Source organism: Nerophis ophidion, linkage group LG27, assembly GCF_033978795.1.
Source record: "Nerophis ophidion isolate RoL-2023_Sa linkage group LG27, RoL_Noph_v1.0, whole genome shotgun sequence".
NCBI classification, from domain to species: domain Eukaryota; kingdom Metazoa; phylum Chordata; class Actinopteri; order Syngnathiformes; family Syngnathidae; genus Nerophis; species Nerophis ophidion.
The window spans coordinates 17334551-17358714 of NC_084637.1; the positions used below are offsets into that span (position 1 = coordinate 17334551).

General features: G+C 40.6%; 2 non-coding genes across 2 annotated transcripts; both read right to left on the reverse strand.

The window, feature by feature from the left end:
* Nucleotides 1-11438: 11438 nt before the first annotated feature.
* On the reverse strand, nucleotides 11439-11510 carry trnae-cuc (transfer RNA glutamic acid (anticodon CUC)). Its single transcript has one exon. It is a non-coding gene; the product is annotated as a tRNA-Glu (tRNA).
* A 1099-nt stretch (nucleotides 11511-12609) lies between these two features.
* trnaf-gaa (transfer RNA phenylalanine (anticodon GAA)) lies at nucleotides 12610-12691 on the reverse strand. Its single transcript has one exon. It is a non-coding gene; the product is annotated as a tRNA-Phe (tRNA).
* Between the last annotated feature and the right edge of the window lie 11473 nt (nucleotides 12692-24164).

Genomic DNA, 24164 nt, shown 5'->3' on the forward strand with positions numbered 1-24164 from the left:
GGTCTGTTGCACACATCTTCACCCCTAGTTTTTTCTTTTTGATGACATTCCCAGCGTAAAGAACTCCAAAGTTAATGTTTTGGCCTGATTTCCAGAAGTTTTCCAAAGCATCTCAAATGAGGACCAAGCTTGGTCTTACTGCTTTGATTAGTAAAGATACAAGGGTGTTACAAGAATATTAATATAACTGGCAGTGGTGGGATTTGATCCTACGCCTCTTGAGAGACTAAAGCCTAAATCCAGCACCTTAGACCGTCATAAGAAAGCTTTAGAGAATCAAGTTATCGGAATTATGAGACGGCAAACGTATGACATGGCACCGCTGCGGTTGTGGCGGGGCAGGGATAAGCCTGGATCGTTGGTGGTTCTTTAGAAAATGCAGTTAGTTTAGTGGACAGTGTCTCTACCCATCACGCGGTAGACGAGGGTTTGATTCATTGATGGAGAGATTGGTATGGTTCCTCTTATTTTCATCAGTTAACATATTGTTCAACCTTGAGCAGTGACCACAGTATCCCTCTCTGAAAATTGTGATGCGTGGTCCTGAATATAATGCATAGTCCTACAGATATGGTAGTACTTTACTACCATTTGTTGCATTCCTCGAAATCAGGATGCATAACAAGTTTTCAAAAAGAAAAAAATGTTTCTTAGAGTTGGTGACTCAAATTCAGTATTGCGAAATAAGGTGAAACCAAGAATATATGTAAAAATTAGAAGGGATTTGAACATATTTTTACTGACAAATATGTTGGCATTTAATCTTTTTAAGTCCACAGTGTCGGTACCTCTACTGTCTGAAGTCCAGTTCTGCGGAAGAAACAAACGCCTCTACTTTGGGGTGCATTAGTACTATTTGACAAGTACAAATTATTTTCGTCTCAGAAAACAGCCAAGTTTTTCACCAGGAAAATGTAGCACCCTGAAACTAGAGTTGGATGTAAAATCTATAGTTGTATTATTGTGCATAAATATAAAAATACTTACTCTATTTTGTTAAATGCATTATGCAATGTTTTTCATTTGTCATATTCATTTTTGTGTATGATTCGTTATGAGTATTTGGAAAGGGAGCTGCGTCATTTCCGTGGTTATGTGTGTAATGCGCATGCCCGAGAAGAAAACAGGAAGTGAATCAGTGAGAAGAAAAAGGAGGGATATCAGAAAAAATGCCTGTATGAACAGTGGGCTTCTTGATTAAATATTGCACCAAAGAGACAACATTTGGTCATTTTAAGGGTGCAACATAATTTTGGTGTTTCCACCCGGTCAGGCGAAGTTATCCCCGTGGAAATAAGTTTTGATGGAAACTACCAAAATCAAGCTCGTTAATGATCGGCGAACAACGTTCACCCGCTGAAAGGAACGGATAAAGTCTACCAAGCAAGACCAGCGATTTGTGAGTAAATACCAACACAGTTTGAACATGGATGTTGAGTGGGAATCGGTACTGACCGAAATCGAAAAGAAACTTGTCACGTTATCAGTATGTCATCTCAAATTATTAAATAAGTGAAGAGTTGAAACTAGGACTTGCGGAAGAAGTGCAATTGTCATGTCGCTTACTAAGGAGAGAGATTCTGAATAACTTGGAAAGTGAGGAGATGACAAGTTTAGAAGATGGAGGTTTGTCAATACTTTTGGCAACAAATGATTTCATCGATAACGTCCAGAAAAAGGCTGACAGCAGCAGTGCATCTGCGCAGCCTGAAACTCCTGAGCAGTCAAATGTGGTCTTGGAGTGCCCTCTATTGGCAGCCGATGGTACTACAGGTCCAACAGTGCCAACAACGTCACCTAGTAGTGTACCAGAAGCAGAAAAATAAAAACCTGTGAATAACCGATCTCAAATGAATTTGCATCCAATGTACAGAAAAGACTTTAAGATCATTGGACAAACATGTGATGCAGGGCAAAAGGACAATATAGATTACACCAGTCTTGAAAGACAAATTCAACGTGGATTAAAAAAAGGTCATGATGACGGAGAATTTGTGGAGGCAGTGATTCAATCAATTGCACCTGATGTCAAAATAAAAAGTTACCTGGAAAGCAGACTAGAACTAACACTAAACTCATTAAGACAAGTTTTAAGGACGCATTTTGTTGAAAAAGACGCCTCAGAGCTATTTCATATGCTGACACGAATGTTCGAGGAGCCTAAAGAAACCCCTGTTCAGTTCCTCATCCGAGCCATGGATCTTTGACAGAAAGTCCTTCTTACATTTGAGAGAACAAAGATTGGCCTAAAGTATAACCCAGAACTTGTACAGACACAATTCCTTCAAACAATGCTGACTGGCTTAAGTGATGATGCTGTAAGCACAGACATATAAAAGCTTACATACATGACCCATCTGTGTCAGATGAAGTACTGCTTGACAAGATGAGTGCGGCCTACAGTGTGGAGTTAGAAAGGCGAAACAAACTCTCAGCTGTGACTCGGCTTAAAGGCGTTAAAGTGGCTATGGTGCAGGAAGATGAAGATGGTGATGATGTGCAGGTGTGTGCTCCAAAGAAAGACAAAAATCACACGTCAAAGCCAAATCCAATAATAGACAAACTCGAAGCTAGTAATAAGGTAATCTGCGAAGCCTTGCAAAACTTTACTACACATGTTGGTCTGATGAAATCAAAAGAAGAGAACATAGGGGCTAAACCAAAGCAAGATGACTTATATAGTGCAAAACGGAAACAAATCAAATGTGAAGGCCAAAAATCAAATCCAGAGGGTAAATGCACGCATTGTTACAAGTGTGGATGCAGCGAGCGAGGGGTCATGGTCGCGCAAGCAGAAGAGAACGGCAAAACTAGTGGGACGAAGAAGCCTCATTCAGTGTGAACTTGGCGGTGTACCCACAACAGTTCTATGGGACACAGGGTCGTAAGTATCAATAGTTGATATGGAATGGAAAAGAACGCATTTTTGTGATGCTGAAATTCGACCAGTGCATGAACTATTAGATGAAGGTAACCTTGACCTTTCTGCCGCAAATGGCACAAAGATCCAATATGAAGGTTTGATAGGGGTCAAATTTAGCCTGCCTGACAATCCAGGAAGCGAATTAACGATCCCTTTGCTAGTAAACAGCCAACCACTCGCCAAACCAATAATGGGTTTTAATGTTATTGAAAAATTAGCACAAATGAACAGCTCTACCCACAAAGTAGCTAGCAATTTAATACACAGTCTTCAATCAGCATTGGACTTTGGTCACAGAAAGGCCAAAGCTGTGTACTCAGTCCTGAAAAAGAAAACACGCAGTTCAGACAGTCAAGTGGCTCCAGTTGGGAGACAAAATGTCATCATACCAAAACACAAGATGCTGACGATAGCCTGTGGAAAACTGAATATCAACATACTCAGGACTGAATATGCACTTCTGGAACCGAATGAAATCACACCATGGCCAGCTGCACTCCAGGTGAAGCACTAAATCATCAAGCTACCAGATGACAAATCTGTAGTAACTAGTCGTTGAAAATAATACAAAAGACAACATCAGACTACGCAACAGAACCGTGCTTGGTTGGTTATATGTTGTAGATGACCTTAAGAACATTGAGCAAGTTGAGCAGAAGAAAGAGACAACTGTAGAGGAGTGTGATACACATCAACCCAAAGAACAAACCTGGGACCCACCAGTTGACCTCTCACACCTAACCTCAGAACAACAGTAGAAAGTGAGACAGATGCTGAGGGAACAGAGTGAGGTGTTCGCTCAAGATGATTGGGACACAAGATGCATTCCGGAGCTGCAGATGACAATTCGATTGAAGGATGACATCCCAGTCACAAAGACTTACAATGCCATCCCCCGGCCTCTGTATCAGGAAGTAAAGAAACACATCCAAGACCTGCTTAGCCGCGGCTGGATACAGAAGTCAAGTTCTTCTTACTCATCGTCAGTTGTCATCGTGAGGAAAAAGGATGCTTCTATCAGACTCTGCATTGATTACAGACAACTGAATGCCAAAACACACCCTGATAGACACCCAATTCCGCAAATTCAATAGATCTTAGAAAATCTTGGGGGGAATTCATGGTTCACGGTGCTCGACCAAGGGAAGGCATACCACCAGGGGTTTATCAGTGAAGAGAGCCGATCGTGCACTGCCTTTATTACACCCTGGGGGTTATACAAATGGCTTCGGTTCCCATTTGGGCTGATGAATGCGCCCGCCGCCTTTCAGCGGTACATGGAGGGTTGCCTAGGAGACCTGAGGGATGACATGTGTGTGCCTTACCTTGACGAAATCCTGGTGTTCAGCAAGGATTTTGACCAACATGTGGAAAACGTAAGGAAAGTACTTCAAAAACAGAAAAGTTGTGGCATCAAACTCAGACCAAAGAAATGTGATTTGTTTAAGAAAGAAGTGTGCTATGTGGGACGTGTCATTTCTGAGGAAGGGTATTGTATGGATCCAAAAGAGGTAGAGGTCATCCAAAACCTGAAAAGAAAACAACCCAAGACAGTGCAAGAAGTGAGATCTCTAGTCAGCTTCCTGGGCTATTACAGATCTTTCATTGGCAATTTCTCAAGGATAGCCTAACCCTTGTACGAGTTGCTCATCCATCCAAAAACTGAGAAGAGATCGATGCAGAAACGGAAGTGTAATCGTTCAAACCAGCTCCCTCCATCTCAGCCAGTGGAGTGGACAGCGCAACATCAACAAGCCCTAGAAAAGCTGATAGACATGTTATCCGATCCCCCAATAATGGCCTATCCACGTTGATGAATCTGAAGATGGTCTTGGGGGCAGTATTGTATCAGCGTCAAAGAACAGCACTTAGAGTGATTGGCTATGGATCGCGCACACTCACCCCAACAGAGAAGAATTACAGACTCCATTCAGGAAAACTGAATATCCTCGGTCTCAAATGGGCGGTGACTGAGCGGTTCTGCGACTACCTCTTCCACGCTCCACACTTTACAGTCTACAGCGATAACAACCCCCTGACATTAGTCATGAGGACCGCAAAGTTGAATAAAGTGGGACATCGTTGGATGTCAGAATTGGCCAATTTTAGGTTCACTCTTAAATACAGACCAGGGAGCGCCAACCGTGATGCTGACTTCCTATCTCGCCAATCGACTGCAATGGAGGAGATCATGGAAGGATGCACTGAGGAATATGGACCAGAAGACATTGCAGCCGTGGGAGAAGCACTCCAAGTCTGTGGCAAAAGTGAGAGAGAATGGATCTCAGCCATAACTTGTAATGTGGACGTGCTAGAGGAGTTGTCGTCCACCGACACAGTCATTTCCTCAAGACCTCCTGAGCGTATCTGAGCAGATCAGAACAAAGATGACGTCATAAGCAGATTGATAATTTGAAGCAGCAAAGGGAACATTTGCGATACAAAGACAAGATGAGGGAAACAAATCCGGTAAAAGCTATTTTGAGAGAGTGGACTCGTCTTTACCTGGACCAGGATGGTCTGCTGCAACGAAAGAGTGCCTCCTACACGCAACTTGTCATTCCTGAAAGTTTGAAGTCATTGATTTATCAGCAGCTGCATGAGGAAAAGGGACATTTAGGTGCTGATAGGATGGTCCACTTGGCCAGGGCAAGATTCTTTTGGCCAAAAATGAGACAAGAAATGGAGCACTATGTGACAAGAGTTTGTCGCTGCTTAAAGCAGAAGAAACCAAACAGAAAAACAAAGACACCCTTGCAATGTATAACAACGACAGCTCCATTTGAAATGATTTCAATCGATTATTTGCATTTGGAGAGAAACAAATGTGGAGTGGAGTATATTTGAGTGGTAATCGATCATTTCTCTAAATATGCCCAGGCCTACGCCACACCAAACAACTCAGGCAAAACAGCAGCACGCAAGATCTTTGATGACTGTGTCTTGAGATTCGGATTTCCTGGAAAGATCCATCATGACCAAGAAAAGGAATTTGAGAATGAGCTATTGAAAAAGTTGCAAAAGTACAGTGGGATACAGCACTCAAGAACGGTGTAACCCAGGCTTGAAAACACCCAATGCCTGGTGTTGAAATAATTCAATTGAGTTAAAATAATTAATTTAGTAAAGAGAATTTAATTTCAGTTGAATAACTAAGTTTTAAAACGGGTACACACTAATCTGCACTTTATGTTATTCATTTATATAGTTAACCTGCTATATAAATTGTTAAAATCGAAAACACACAATATACATAGAAATGTTGGCACAAACATGGTGTCTTCACAGGATTTGTAGAAGTAAAAAAGTACCTGTCTCCATGATTGTAACCTCTCGAGGGCGATCTGAGAGCCTTTCCATTTCCCTATTGTGACGCAACTTCCTGTACTGTGGAAGCAGAGAAACACCCTTCCTGTTTCTTTGTGTTCATGTGCGGCCATACTAAACACATGCGGAGAACTTTGGCGAACAATCCTTTGCAATCCACTCGGTAAGGCTTTAAAATTGGCTTGCAATTCCATCCATCCACATTTCTAATGTTATACAACTTTTGATATATATATTGTGTCGTTTGAACTTTGTAGAGCAGTGTGACATCCGAGTGTAACATTCACTGATTGACATCCTGTGTGCAGTCAAATCGCTTGATCAGCGGTGAGTGAATAACAATGATGTGAAGTTTATTCGAGCCATAAGTGTTGGTGATATTTAATTTGTTCATGTTTACAGCACATTCTGGGAACACTGTGATTATTTTTGTTTTACTGAAGTAAAAGATTACTGAGCACTTTTTATTTAGTGATTGAAGGGGTAATTTTTAGTGCATCTCTCACCTGTGCTAGCAAGGTAGTGATATTTAGCACGTTCTAACTTTATATACCTCCAAGTTGCTACTCAAGTCCCTTTTGAATAATAATGTGAACCTTGTGCAATTAACTTACCTCGTTTAATTGTGAACTAAAGGTGCATTTAAATTGTTTTTGTATTTTTGTATTTAAAGAAACATTTCATATATTCTTCAACATTTGAACAATAGGTAAAAAGAACTATAATAAGCGTTTAACTTTTATTTTTGATATTTCCTATTTTGGAAACAAATACATTGTAAACCAAAGCATTTGAGTTACATGATTAGTGATTAATGACATGATTGAGCTAATTAATGCAAGTTAAAAGAATTTAAGCTATTTCATGATTATTTAAAAAACATTGTTGAAACTAGTGTGTGTGAATAACACAAGCTATTGGGTCTTGTCTGCTCTATTATTAGGTCAGGCTTTTTTATTGGATGATTCAAATACCATCTTCATCCCTTGTGTGGAGAGGACGGCATCGCCTTTCCAGCCCAGGTGGATGAGAGGCTCAGCGGTCTCTCCAACCCCAACATTGATTCCCCCCAAAACCCAGATCCATCGATCCGATTCCCGGTGCATACTGTGTGGCGAGCAGAGGTGGGTAGTAACGCGCTACATTTACTCCGTTACATTTACTTGAGTAACTTTTGGGATAAATTGTACTTTTACGAGTAGTTTTTATGCAACATACTTTTACTTTTACTTGAGTATAATTATAGAGAAGAAACGCTACTTTTACTCCGTTCCATTTATCTACATTCAGCTTGCTACTCGCTACTTTTTTTTTTATCGATCTATTAATGTTTGTTTTGGTTAATGACAGAGCTTCAAAGTAGGATCTACGCATGCCTGCGTTTCACCAATCACATGCAGTCACTGGTGACGTTGGACCAATCAAACAGAGCCAGGCGGTCACATGACCTGATTTATACAAGTTGAAAAACGCATAGGGGTTGTAGTGGTCAATTGTAGGGAATATGTACTGTACTGTGCAATCTAATAATAAAAGTTTCAATCAATCAATAAAAAGTGTAAAGGAAAAAAGGCATTTTTTAATTTCAACCGTACTTCCTGTCAAAACCCCAAAGACTGATCGCACAGTTCCTGTCTTCACAATAAAAGTGCCGCTCCATTGCGCCTGCGCTAACAAAATAAGAGTCTCCGAAAGCCAGCGCAAACAAGCTAGCAAGCTACAAAGTTTGCCGCCAATGTATTTCTTGTAAAGTGTATAAAAACGAATATGGAAGCTGGACAAGTAAGATGCCAAAAACCAACGACTTTCATGTGGTATTAGACAGAAAAGAGGAACTTTTTTCTCCTCCATTTGAAAACGTGGACGTCTGAGTCCAATCATTGCAAGTCATCAGAATCAGGTAATACACCAATTTATATTCTTGTCTTCATGAAAGATAGGAATCTATAAGTTAAACATGCTTGTATATTAATTAAAACACCTTCAACATGTGAACAAAAACGTCAAAATAAATAAATATAAATTATATACTGTATATATAAATGTATGTTTATATATATACGTATATATATATATATATATATATATATATATATATATATACGTATATATATATATACATATATATATATATATATATATGATTTGTGTGTGTATGTATGATATGTGTGTGTATGTATATGTATATATGAGGTAGATCACCTCGACTTGGTCATTTACTAAGTAATTGATAAACGTTGAAAAACTTATTGGGGTGTTACCATTTAGTGGTCAATTGTACGGAATATGTACTGTACTGTACGATCTACTAACACAAGTTTTAATCAATCAATCAAATCAATGAATGCCTACTGAGGCTATGGTGCTGTTAAGTTATTGTGGCTCAATGTGCCATTTTTTAAATTTTATTTTAATGTACTATTATTTAATATATACTATTGTTTTAGTTGCTTAAGAGATATTCCTGGCTCTGAATTAGCTCATTGCTCTATTTATGTTTTTGTGCATTATTTGAGGCCGTAATCAGGTTACTCATCGGTTACTCAGTACTTGAGTAGTTTTTTCACAACATACTTTTTACTTTTACTCAAGTAAAAATTTGGGTGACTACTCCTTACTTTTACTTGAGTAATAAATCTCACAAGTAACAGTACTCTTACTTGAGTACAATTTCTGGCTACTCTACCCATCTCTGGTGGCGAGGTACCTGAAAACCTGGTCACTGTGGTGCAGTGTTGACGTCCCCTCCCCCACAGTCTGTGCGGGAGGATAAAACTTATACAGTGCACTGTCAGCTATAGAGAAACGGGCCCCAACGAATAATTTAAACAAACTTTGGGAACTAAGACAAAAAAGGTTTCTATTCTGCCGGCTTTTCTTATTTTTGTTTGTTATTTTCCATATACTGCAGTTGTTGTACATTTCTATGTGCACTGTTCAATATATTTTTGGCCATTCAACTTTCCAGTTCATCGTTGTCTGTGTCATTATTGATATGCAACACTGGCTCTTAAAAACACTAGGATCCTTCTGATACTAGTCCAGTTCGATATTTACACTATTGACTACCACTCACCTGTTTCCTCTATTACTAGTTCGTAACTAGGGTTACAACAACGCCGTATCACCCGCAGTCCAACCCAGCAGAACGCTTTAACCGAACATTACTTGGCATGCTACGGACACTGGAGGAGACCCAGAAACCCAACTCGAAGGACTACTTGAATAAAGTGGTTCATGCCTACAATTCCACCGTCAATGAAGCCACAGGGTTTACCCCATACTTCTTGCTCTTTGGAAAAGAACCAACTTTGCCAATTGACCTCATGTTCCCGAAGGAACCATAACAATCTCAATCTCATGCAGCCTATGCTGAGAAATGGAAAGTGTCAATGCAAGACGCTTATAACATCACCCAGGAAAACCTGAGAAAATCCAGTGAAAGAGGATGGAAGTACTACAACCAGAAAGCGTGAAGTTCTGTTCTTCAACCTGGTGACCACATACTCATCCAGAACTTATCACGAAGAGGAGGACCAGGGAAGATTTGTGCATATTGGGAGGACAAGGTTCACATCGTCAAAGAACGCAGAGGCACTGAATGTCCAGTGTATGTGGTTCGACCGCTAGATGGAGAAGGAAGAGAAAAAGTTATTCACCGTAATCTTCTGTTACCCTGTCCTTACCTCATCGATGGCCCAACCAACAAACATTTTGGAAAGCCAGAGAAGAAAAGCAGACCCAACACAAAGACCAAGGTGCATGAAATCCCTAGAGATGCAGAGAGCTCAAGTGAGGATAAGTATAACTTGTGGATCCCAAGGCAGTCTCAGGGCACTCCCCTAAATCCACATGCACCAATCTTCAAGCCTGTAGGAGAGAACCACTCCACAGTGGAACCTGAAATAGAGGAATTCGACGACAGTAGTCGGCGACAAGATGGAGACGATGTCATTCAGCAAGGACAACGGACACGAGATGACGGGACCAAGGACATGCAAGGGAGCAAAGACCAAGACATGAACCTTGACACCTCAGCTCCAGAGCTTCAGGATGAAAATTGTGTCATGTCTTCAGCAGATTCTATATCCTCAGAGGACCGTGAACATGTCGAGAGAATAAGACCGACCAAGACATTTCCAAAAAAAATTTGACTTTCGAGTGACAAAGTTCATGTTTTGTAAATCTGTTCTGTAATGATTGAGTACTTCACACAATACTTAAATAATCACCAATCTTTATGTGTAAAGCCTTACAAAAGACTATTTCAGAGACTACACCGAGGGTGATGAGTGAAAAAAAAAAAAGACTGTCACCATGTTTGAGTGAGGAGTGATGGACTTTGCTGAACTACACTGAAAGCATGTATAATGTGAATACGCATTAAGTATGGTGAAATAGTAGATTGCTATATGTGACTTAATGGACTTGGGAGGCCTACCAACGAACCGTGAATAAGGACATTACACCAAAAGCAGTGACGAATATGTGTTTATTCATACTGTGGCCATGCTGTGTAGTCAAAGTGTAGTCAATGGGTAAAATCTAAAGTTGTATTATTATGCATAAATATAGTAATACTTATTATATTTTTGTTAAATGCATTATGCAATGTTTTTCATTTGTCATGTTCATCCTTGTATATGATTCGTTATGAGTATTGGAAAGGGGAGCTGCGTAATTTCCATGGTTATGTGTGTAATGCGCAAGCTCAAGAAGAAAACAGGAAGTGAATCAGTAAACGGGAAAAGGAAGGTATAACTGAAAAAATGCCTGTATGATCCGTGGGATTCTTGAATAAATATTGCCCCGAAGTGACAACATTTGGTCATTTTAAGGGTGCAACAAAAAAATAAGCGATGGTATTTGAATCTACGCCTCCATAACTCTAGGGCTGCAAATACAGTTAGCAGAGTGGCACAGCGGAAGCGTGCTGGACCAATAAACGAAACTATCCTCTTCTATCTTGCGTGTTTTATGTGAAGGATATCCGCTAGGTTCCACTTACACGCTTCGGTTTCGCGACATGATAAGAACATCCATTGTTCAGACTTCCACGCTGAAGAAAAAATTTCCGGTTACCTTTTTTGGAAATGTCATTGTTAATGATTTGCATCCTGTGAGCATGAACATGAGAATTGTGGACATAAATTACAGATTGACTGCTTCCAGTTCGGTTGGACAGTGCTTCCCTGACCGGGAATCGAACCCGGGCCGCGGCGGTGAGAGCGCCGAATCCTAGCCACTAGACCATCAGGGAGCTGACAATGTACCAAGACACTTGCCTCCTGGCTGCTTTTTTGACGGATGCGTGAAGCACCCATTACATGTCAGTTGTACAAAGTCTGAAATATGGTTTGCAAAGATTCATTGGTTGAAGTGTTTGAGCGGGAACTTTTGTGTCTTAGGAAACTGCTGCAGGAATATAGTTTTGGAAGAAGTATTCACCTCTAAAAAAAAGCGAACAAACGTTCTTTTCTCATGTCCTCTATTGTCTCCTTGGTGTAGCCCGTGCTGAGGGTGTTGTTGTAGTTTCCACATCATGTCACCGAACAGGCAATTTCCCTCCTACAAGTCACTCCTTGCCGACCTGCGATACATGCTATCACTGTGGTGTGATCCGAATACAGACAAAAACATACAGGTAGATGTCCACCTTTTAGCCATACCAAGTCATTGAAACAAAACTGTCCTTTGCTATCTTGAATAATTGATCCTTCATCCTTGTATTTGGACTGCTGCACACATCCTCACCCCTGGTTGTGTTGTTTTTGTTGACGTTCCTAGCGTAAAGAACTCCAAAGCAAATGTTTTGGCCTGATTTCCACCAGTTTTTTCAAAGCATTCGCTCCGTGCCGACCAGCAATACATGCTATCACTGTGGTGTGATCCAAATACAGGAAAAAATACGTCTGGCCTGAGTGTCTAAGGTAGGGATGCCGATCTTCAAACGACAGGTTGACAAAAACATACATGTCCACCTTATAGCCATACCAAGTCAATGAAACAAAACTTTCCTTTGCTTTATTGAATAATTGATCCTTCATCCTTAAAACTGTGTGGGAAAAGTCAGACCAAAAGCCTTTGTAATCTGCATACGTACAAAATGACATAGGTTGACAGAACATGGCATATTTACACTGTCACTCATTTTGTGTTGTATTTGGACTGTTGCACACATCCTCACCCCTGCCGTGGTTTTGTTCTTTTTGATCACATTCCCAGCGTAAAGAACTCCAAAGCTAAAGTTTTGGCCTGATTTCCACAAGTTTTCCAAAGCATTCCAAATGAGGACCAAGCTTGGTCTTACTGCTTTGGTCAGGAAAGATACAAGTGCGTAACAGGAATAGAAATAGAAATGGCAGTTGGGGGATTTGAACCCACGCCTCCTGAGAGACTGGAGCTTCAGTCCAGCACCTTAGACCACTCGGCCACACTACCGTCATACATAACTTTTAGAGAATCAATGTATCGCCATTATGAGACGGCAAACGTATGACATGGCACCGCCGTGGTTGTGGCGTGGCAGGGATACGCCTGGATCGTTGGTTGTTCTTTTTGAAAATGCAGGGCAGTGCAGTCCTTGTTAGTATAGTGGACAGTATCTCCGCCTGTCACGTGGAAGACCAGGATTACATTCCCTGACGGGGAGATTGTTTTGGTTTCTCTTATTTTCATTAGTTGACATATTGTTCAACCTTGAGCAGTGACCACAGTGTTCCTCTCTGAAAATTGTGATGCGTGGACCTGGAGATACTGCACAGTCCTACAGATATGGTAGTACTTTACTACCTTTTGTTGCATTCCTCAAAATGAGGATGCATAACAAGTTTTCAAAAAGGAAAAATTGTGTATTAAAGTCAGTGACTAAAATTCTGTATTGCGGATTAAGTTGAAACCAAGAATGTATGTAAAAGATTAGAAGGCATTTGAACGTATTTTTACTGACAAATTTGTCGGCATTTAATATGTTTAAGTACACAGTGTCAGTACCTCTACTGTTGGAATCCAGTTCTGTGGAAGAAACAAACACCTCTACTTTGGGGTGCCTTAGTACTATTTGACAAGGACAAATCCTTTTTGTCTCAGAAAACAAGCAAGTTTCTCACCAGGAAAACATAAGCGATGGTATTTCAATCCACTCCTCCATAAAGCTAGGACTGCAAAAACGGTTAGCAGAGTGGCGCAGCGGAAGCGTGCTGGGCCCATAACCCAGAGGTCGATAGATCGAAACTATCCTCTGCTAGCTTGCGTGATTTATGCGGAAGATATCCGCTAGGTTCCACTTACACTCTTCGGTTTCACGACATAATAAGAACACCCATTGTTCAGACTTCCACACTGAAGAAGAGTTGAACAAATTACTAGTTAACTTTTGAAAATGTCAATATTAATGACTTGCAACCAATGACCATAAACATGAGAATTGTGGACATAAATTAGAAATTGACTATTGACATAGGTTGATAGAACACGGCATATTTACACTGTCACTCATTTTGTGTTGTATTTGGACTGCTGCACACATCCTCACCCCTGCCCTGGTTGTGTTCTTTTTGATCACATTCCTAGCGTAAAGAACTCCAAAGCTAATGTTTTGGCCTGATTTCCACAAGTTTTCCAAAGCATTCCAAATGAGGACCAAGCTTGGTTTTACTGCTTTAGTCAGGAAAGATACAAGTGTGTTACAGGAATTGAAATTGGAGTGGTGGGACTTTAACCCACACCTCCTGAATAATTGGAGTCTAAGTCCAGTGCTTTAGACCACTCGGCCACACAACCGTCATATATTTATATATATATGTTTTAAAGAATCAATTTATCGGCATTATGAGATGGCAAAAGTATGACATGGCACCGTTGTGGTTGTGGCGTGGCAGGGATACGCCTGGATCGTTGGTTGTTCTTTAGAAAACGTAGCGTAGCGCAGTCCTCGTTAGTATAGTGGACGGTATTTCCGCCTGTCACGCGGAAGACTAGGGTTCGATTCCCTGACGGGGAGATTATTTTGGTTCCTCTTATTTTCATCAATTAACATATTGTTCAACCTTGAGCTGTGACCAAAGTATCCCTCTCTGAAAATTGTGATGCGTGGACCTGGAGATACTGCACAGTCGTACAGATATGGTAGTACTTTACTACCGTTTGAGCATTCCTCGAAATCAGTATACATAACAAGTTTTCAAAACGGAAAAATTGTGTATTAGAGTCAGTGACCAAGAATCTATGTAAAAGAATATATATAAAATAATATATGTAAAAGATTAGAAGGCATTTGAATGTATTTTTACTGACAAATTTGTCAGCATTTAATCTTTTAAAGTCCACAGTGTCGGTACCTCTACTGTTGGAAGTCCAGTTCTGCGGAAAAAACAAACACCTCTACTTTGGGGTGCCTTAGTACTATTTGACAAGGACAAATCCTTTTTGTCTCAGAAAACAAGCAAGTTTCTCACCAGGAAAACATAAGCGATGGTATTTTAATCCACGCCCCCATTAAGCTAGGGTTGCCAATACAGTTAGCAGAGTGGTGCAGCGGAAGCTAGCTGGGCCCATAACCCAAAGGTCGATAGATCAAAACTATCCTCTGCTGGCTTGTGTGTTTTATGTGGAAGATATCCGCTATGTTCCACTTATACTCTTCGGTTTCACGACATAATAAGAACACCCATTGTTCAGACTTCCACGCTGAAGAAAAGTTGAATAAATTTCCGGTTACCTTTTTTGAAAATGTCAATGTTAATGACTTGCATCCAATGAGCATAAACATGAGAATTGTGGACATAAATAATAAACTGACTACTCCCAGACTGGTTAGACAGTGCTTCCCTAACCGGGAATGGAACTCGGACCATGGTGGTGAGAGGCCCGAATCCTAGCCACTAGCCCACCAGGGAGCAGACATTCTACCTAGACACTTGCCTCCTGGCTACTTTTTTGACGGATGCACGAAGCACCCATACCATGTCTGTATTGGAGTTCCAAGATGGCGGCGCCCGGACGGGCTGCGGCATCGCAGAGCTCTTGCTAAAGATGGAACATTTGGCAGAAATACCGGACAATTCTGCAAACTTCATGGCTGGCTCACATCGTGGTCACTACGTGATCACTTACGACCTCCAGACACCTCTGGGTGTGGACAGATCGGGCCGTTTTGGACTGATAGACGCGTGCTTGCTAGGCCTGCTAACTAGCACGGGACTACTTCGGCGGCCACATCCAAGCGGCCTGTGAAGCAGCGGAGTATAGTAGCAGCGGGGGCCGTCTACGGACGGCCGCGGTGTGATCGGAAACGCTGATGCCGAGCGGGGCTAAAAACAAAGCTAAAAGCTAATCCCTACAGAACACCACTTCCCTCCATCCTGAAGACAGATTTAAATGGAAGATGCAAGACTACTGGTCTGGATAAGGAGTCAGTTAAATTAGAACAAGTTTTTCCTGCTTTGATAGTTTCAGAGTTGGACATGTGTTCTACTGAGGTGGCAAACTATGATGCGTGCAGTTTATCAAAGCAACAAACAAACAATCGGAACATGCGTTCTACTGAGTTGGCAAACTATGATGCGTGCAGTTTATCAAAGCAACAAACAAACAATCGGAAAATTCCCGTCGTATCAATTCCTAGATATGGTCGTAATTGTGCTAAATGCACTGGGCATAATAAACACAACATTATTAATATTGCTACTACGGAAAATTTGATAAAAAATTCCCTAAAACAGCCTACTACCTATAATATAGGTTTTTTAAACATAAGATCATTGTCTTCCAAAACGTTTTTAGTTAATGATATCATCAGAGACAACAATCTTAACGTCATCGGTCTCAGCGAAACCTGGCTTAAACCAAACAACTTTTTTGCGCTAAATGAGGCATGTCCTCCTAACGTTACACATGCGCATATTGCCCGTCCCCTTAAAAGGGTGGGGGGGTCGCACTAATCTACAATGAAAACTTTAACCTTAGTTCTAACATAAATAATAAATATTAATCCTTTGAGGTGCTTACTATGAGGTCTGCCACACCGCTGCCTCTACACCTGGCTGTTATCTACTGCCCCCCAGGGCCCTATTCGGACTTTATCAATGAATTCTCAGAGTTCGTTGCTGATCTAGTGACGCACGCCGATAATATAATTATAATGGGGGACTTTAATATCCAGATGAATACCCCATCGGACCCACCGTGCGTAGCGCTCCAGACTATAATTGATAGCTATGGTCTTACACAAATAATAAATTAACCCACGCATCGCAACGGTAATACGATAGACCTAGTGCTTGTCAGGGGTATCACCGTTTCCAAAGTTACGATACTCTCGTATACTAAAGTAATGTCTGATCGTTACCTTTTAAAGTTCAGACACATGTTCGTCAAACTAATAATAATAATAACTGCTATAGCAGCCGCAACATTTATACGACCACAACGACAACTCTTGCTGACCTACTGCCCTCGGTAATGGCGGCATTCCCAACGTGTGTGGGCTCTATTGATAACCTCACTAACAACTTTAACGACGCCCTACGCGAAACCATTGATAACATAGCACCGCTAAAGTTAAAAAAGGCTCCAAAAAAGCGTACCCCGTGGTTTACATAAGAAACTAGAGCTCAGAAATTATTATGTAGAAAGCTGGAATGCAAATGGCGCACGACTAAACTTGAGGTGCACCATCAAGCATGGAGTGATAGTTTAATAACTTATAAACGCATGCTTACCTTAGCTAAAGCTAAATATTACGCAAATCTCATCCACCATAATAAAAACGATCCTAAATTTTAGTTTAGTACGGTAGCATCGCTAACCCAACAAGGGACCCCTTCCAGTAGCTCCACCCACTCAGCTGATGACTTTATGCAATTCTTTAATAAGAAAATTGAAGTCATTAGAAAGGATATTAAAGACAATGCATCCCAGCTACAACTGGGTTCTATTAACACAGATACGATTGTATATACGGCGGATACTGCCCTCCAAAATAGTTTCTCTCGTTTTGAGGAAATAACATTAGAGGAATTGGTACAACGTGTAAATGGAATGAAACAAAAAACATGTTTACTTGACCCTCTTCCTGGGAAACTTATCAAGGAGCTCTTTGTATTATTAGGTCCATCAGTGCTAAATATTATAAACGTATCACTTTCCTCTGGCACTGTTCCCCTAGCATTCAAAAAAGCGGTTATTCATCCTCTCCTCAAAAGACCTAACCTCGAATCTGACCTCATGGTAAACTACCGAAAGGTGTCTCACCTTCCCTTTATTTCAAAAATCCTCGAAAAAATTGTTGCGAGCAGTTAAATGAACACTTAGCGTCTAACAATCTATGTCAAACCTTTCAATCCGGTTTCAGGGCAAATCACTCTATGGAGACAGCCCTCACAAAAATTACTAATGATCTATTGCTAACGATGGATTCCGATGCGTCATCTATGTTGCTGCTCCTCGATCTTAGCGCTGCTTTCGATACCGTCGATCATAATATTTTATTAGAACGTATCAAAACACGAATTGGTATGTCAGACTTAGCCCTGTCTTGGTTTAACTCTTATCTTACTGATAGGATGCAGTGCGTCTCCCATAAGAATGTTACCTCGGACTACGTTAAGGTAACGTGTGGAGTTCCCCAGGGTTCGGTCCTTGGCCCTGCACTCTTCAGCATATACATGCTGCAGCTAGGTGACATCATACGCAAATACGGTGTTAGCTTTCACTGTTATGCTGATGACACCCAACTCTACATGCCCCTAAAGCTGACCAACACGCCGGATTGTAGTCAGCTGGAGGCGTGTCTTAATGAAATTAAACAATTGATGTCCGCTAACTTTTTGCAACTCAACGCCAAAAAAACGGAAATGCTGATTATCGGTCCTGCTAGACACCGACCTCTATTTAATAATTCAATTTTAATATTTGTCAATCAAACAATTAAAAAAGGCGACTCGGTAAAGAATCTGGGTATTATCTTCGACCCAGCTCTCTCCTTTGAGCCACACATTAAAAGCGTTACTAAAACGGCCTTCTTTCATCTCCATAATATTGCTAAAATTCGCTCCATTCTGTCCACTAAAGACGCTGAGATCATTATCCATGCGTTTGTTACGTCCCGCCTCGAGTACAGTTGGTACAAAATGCGGCTGCTAGACTTTTGACAAGAACAAGAAAGTTTGATCACATTACGCCTATACCTGCACTGGCTTCCTGTGCACTAAGATGTGACTTTAAGGTTTTACTACTTACGTATAAAACACTACACGGTCTAGCTCCATCCTATCTTGCCGATTGTATTGTACCATATGTCCCGGCAAAAAATCTGTGTTCAAAGGACTGCGGCTTATTAGTGATTCCCAAAGCCCAAAAAAATCTGCGGGCTATAGACTGTTTTCATTTCGGGCTCCAGTACTCTGGAATGCCCTCTCGGTAACAGTTAGAGATGCCACCTCAGTAGAAGCATTTAAGTCCCACCTTAAAACTCATTTGTATACTCAAGCCTTTAAATAGACTCCCTTTTTAGACCAGTTGATCTGCCGTTTCTTTTCTTTTTTTCCTATGTCCCACTCTCCCCTTGTGGAGGGGGTCCGGTCCGATCCGGTGGCCATGTACTGCTTGCCTGTGTATCGGCTGGGGACATCTCTGCGCTGCTGATCCGCCTCCGCTTGGAATGGTTTCCTGCTGGCTCCGCTGTGAACGGGACTCTCGCTGCTGTGTTGGATCCATTATGGATTGAACTTTCACAGTATCATGTTAGACCCGCTCGACATCCATTGCTTTCGTCCTCTCCAAGGTTTTCATAGTCATCATTGTCACCGATGTCCCACTGGGTGTGAGTTTTCCTTGCCCTTATGTGGGCCTACCGAGGATGTCGTAGTGGTTTGTGTTGTGGTTTGTGCAGCCCTTTGAGACACTAGTGATTTAGGGCTATATAAATAAACATTGATTGATTGATTGATGCCAGTTGTACAAAGTCTGAAATGTGGTTTGCAAAGGTCATTGGTTGAAGTTTTTGAGCGAGAACTTTTGTGTCTTAGAGAACTGCTGCAGGAATATGGACGTGGAAAAAGTATACAACTAACTAGAGTGAACAGACGTTCTTTTCTCATGTCCTCTATTGACTCCTTGGTGTAGTCCGCGTTGAGGGTGAGATTGGAGTTTCCACACAATGTTACCAGACAGGCCATTTCCCTCCTGCAAGTCGCTCCGTGCCGACCAGCGATACATGCTATCACTGTGGTGTGATCCGAATACAGGAAAAAATACAACTGGCCTGAGTGTCTAAGGTAGGGGCGCAGATCTTCAAAGGACAGGTTGACAAAAACATACATGTCCACCTTTTAGCCATACCAAGTCAATGAAACAAAACTTTCCTTTGCTTTATTGAATAATTGATCCTTCATCCTTAAAACTGTGTGGGAAAAGTCAGACCAAAAGCCTTTGTAATCTGCATACATACAAAATGACATAGGTTGGTAAAACATGGCCTATTTACACTGTCACTCATTTTGTGTTGCATTTAGACTACTGCACATATCTTCACCCCTGCCCTGGTTGTGTTCTTTTTGATCACATTCCTGGCTGCTTTTTTGACGGATGCACGAAGCACCCATACCATGTCAGTTGTACGGAATCTGAAATGTGCTTTGCAAAGGTCATTGGTTTAAGTCCTTGAGCGAGAACTTTTGTGGCTTAGGGAACTGCTGCAGGAATATGGACTTGGACGTGGGAAAAGTATACAACTCTAAGAAGAGCGAACAGAGGTTCTTTTCTCATGTCCTCTATTGACTCCTTGGTGTAGTCCGTGTTGAGGGTGAGGTTGGAGTTTCCACACAATGTCACCAGAAAGGCTATTTCCCTCCTGCAAGTCGCTCCGTGCCGACCAGAGGTGGGTAGTAACGCGCTACATTTACTCCGTTACATCTACTTGTGTAACTTTTGGGAAAAATTGTAATTCTAAGAGTAGTTTTAATGCACCATACTTTTACTTTTACTTGAGTATATTTATAGAGAAGAAACACTTCTTTTACTCCGCTACATTTATCTACATTCAGCTCGTTACTGATTTTTATCGATCTATTAATGCACGCTTTGTTTGTTTTGGTTTTGTCAGACACACTTTCAACATAGGATCTATCGCATGCCTGCGTTTCACCAATCACACGCACTCACTGGTGACGTTTGACTCCGTTTCACCAATCCAATGCAGTCACTGGTGGTGACGTTTCACTCCTTTCACCAATCAAACAGAGCCAGGCGGTCACATGATTAATTGCACATTGAGTGTCAGCGTCAAACGACAACATCGAACGATTCGCGTCAACCAGAAGAGGAAGAACACCCCTGGCCTCACATAAAATCCATGTTCAAGCTTCTGACAACCAAAAAAAACAGTTATGCAATGCTTTGTCATTTGTGTCTCCCCAAACAAGTGGACATTTCAACTTACTGTAACTCAACGTCAAATTTGAGGAAGCACATCGCGGTAAGTTGTTGAAACTTTTATTTTAAGTAAAGATATTTTGGCGGTCATTGTACCGTAGGAAGCTTCCCTGCTATGAATCACTGTCAAATGTACATCGTGTGGGAACATTTATTAATGCACTGCAGCCTCATACACAGAAGACAGAGAGGCACGTACACACACACACACACACACATACGTGTTTGGGTGACATATCAGAGGACTTATGACAAAAACGTGACATATGGGGACATGAATTTCCAATGGTCCTACAGGCCTGGGAATCAGACGGTTAGTGAACCAGAATTTTAGAAACAAGGTGGTCTATTGAGATTTTTGCAACTCTTTTGTTTTTTTCTGAACCTGATTTTTATGGTACATATGAGGACCTTGTCATGTTTAGGTGACAAATGAAGACCAGAGTGTTTAAGATTTCAAGTTTATGTGACATATGACAACCATGACATCAGAGAGTTAAAGATTTCAGGTTCATGTGACATATGAGGCTAATGACATCAGAGACTTAACAAAACCACCTGAGTTGGTTTAGTTGATGTGTTGTCATTTAAAAAAAATCCAAATCCCATGCTACTGTAATCTAAAACCAAGAAGAGTTTAAAAGAAACATGGGTAGAAATGTAATTGTTGATTAAGTGTAACTGAATTGTTTTTGTGGATTTTGTCGCTAAGAATTATCTGGAATAAATACAAAACGCTTGCTGTGTATCTTGTTTTTTTAATTGCTGGTAACATACTCAAACTACCACAGAAGATGTGGGGAAACATTTTTTTCCCTTTTTTTAATATAATTCTGTTATGGATGTAGTACTTGATGGCAAGCCAATCTCTGTCCTGTAGAGCTACTAGTTCTTTATGGAGGCAGGCTTCACAATCTTTTTTTCCTGGTACTTTGTTGCCAGTTACAAAATGCAACATGTGTCATTCAACTGCTTCCACTTCTTCCCCTTTGCAGCTGTCATAAAAGATACAAAATACAATTTCTTACTGAAGGAATAATAACTATAACACAGTGAAAAGGTGCAAAACGTAATATGATATTATAGTAAATAATGTGGATTATTTATTTACCCCGCTTTGGAGTGGACCAAGTGGAAGAAGCTTGAGACACAACCACTTCCAGCGATTTGTCCTGCTGTCAATTTGAAAGGAAGAATTAAAAAACTGTAAAAGTAAACATTTAACATATTGTGCTTTGTAAAAAGAATACACTTTAAGTCACACTTAACACTCAACTCTTTCAGTCACTACAGAATTGTAATACTTTGCCATTGCCCATTTTGGGTAATGGTGCAACTTTTATGAACCTTATATTTTGGGAGGTGTTCTCTGAAGAATCAGCGCTGCAACCTGTCTTTAAAGAACTATGACCACTGCTTGCTAATGATGAACTGAAACTTACAGGTTTGCTTGAATTGGTGATTTCTCTCTGTGTTTTGACAATCCCAAATGATTTGATGGTGTCCTTCAAAATATTTTGGGAGAGGCATGGTATGACTCTGAGATCACTGCTGCAAACACTTGTATCTGAAGAACTGCCTCTTGAGTCTGGAACATAGGTTTGATCTTCAAAATCTGTATTGACAGAGTATTCAAGATCCGATATCTGATGGAAAATTAAAAAACTTTAAACTACATTTCTAGGCCAACAACTTAAGTCCAACACTTTGTATATGTACAGGTCGTTAAAATCCTACTAGAAATAATATTTGCATTTCTTAATAAGATTCATTTGTAGTAACAGTTTTAATCAGATGTAAATATGTTTCCCAACTACAAATGACACATTCATTATTGCACAACAAGGTCTTCATTTTAATTTAACTGAAAGTGGCGCACCGTCACATTTTGAAAGTACGGGTTATACGTGAAAACTAATTAAAATGATATAATGTATTGTAGCCTTACAGAAGAAGCCACTTAAAATCACAAACTATTTTTAACTTTACTTACCAATCTTTTTGATAACAAACGGCACAATTCTAACAGGTTTTGCCTCCTGTGAAAACACATTCATCTCTATGCTTCCCCAGACACACAACAACAGTTCTAAAAGCCAATACGCTTGCAGGTACGGATGGTGTGATTGAGATCATAGGAACAATGAACATCAAATCAACACCACACGAACGTAAAAGATTTCCACCAGCAGGTAATTACAGTATGAATGGATATATACATCCATCCATCCATCCATTTTCTTCCACATATTGCCTTTGGGGTCGCAGAGGGCACTGGTGCCTATCTCAGCTGCAATCCTGTGGAAGGCGGCGTACACCCTGGACAAGTCTCATCGCAGTGGATATACATACATACATATACATATATATATATATATATATATATATATATATAAAGATATATATATACACACTCACATACATATACATATATATATATACATATATACATACATGTATATATGTATGTATATATGTATACATACATATATACATACATACCCCGTTTCCATAAAAGTTGGGAAATTGTGTTAGATGTAAATATAAACTGAATACAATGATTTGCAAATCCTTTTCAACCCATATTCAATTGAAAGCATTACAAAGACAACATATTTGATGTTCAAACTCAAACTTTTTTTTTTTTGCAAATAATAATTAACTTTGAATTTCATGGCTGCAACACGTGCCAAAGTAGTTGGGAAATGGCATGTTCACCACTGTGTTACATCACATTTTCTTTTAACAACACTCAATAAACGTTTGGGAACCGAGGAAACTAATTGTTGAAGCTTTGAAAGTAGAATTCTTTACCATTCTTGCTTGATGTACAGCTTAAATTGTTGTATTTTACGCTTCATAATGCGCTACACATTTTCGATGGGCGACATGTCTGGACTGCAGACGGGCCAGGGAAGTACCCGCACTCTTTTACTACGAAGACACGCTGTTGTAACACGTGGCTTGGCATTGTTTTGCTGAAATAAGCAGGTGCGTCCATGATAATGTTGCTTGGATGACAACATATGTTGCTCCAAAACCTGTATGGACCATTCAGCATTAATGGTGCCTTCTCAGATGTGTAAGTTACCCATGCCTTGGGCACTAATACACCCCCATACCATCACAGATGCTGGCTTTTGAACTTTGCGGCTATAAGAATCCGGATGGTTATTTTCCTCTTTTTTCCGGAGAACACCACGTCCACAATTTCCATTTATAATTTGAAATGTGGACTGGTCAGACCACAGAACACTTTTCCACTTTGCATCAGTCCATCTTAGATGAGCTCGGGCCCAGCGAAGCCCGCGGCGTTCCTCGGTGTTGTTGATAAATGGCATTTGCTTTGCATAGTAGAGTTTTAACTTATGTAGCGACCAACTGTAGTAACTGACAGTGGTTTTCTGAAGTAGTCCTGAGCCCATGTGGTGATATCTTTTACACACAGATGTCGGTTTTTAATGCAGTACTGCCTGAAGGA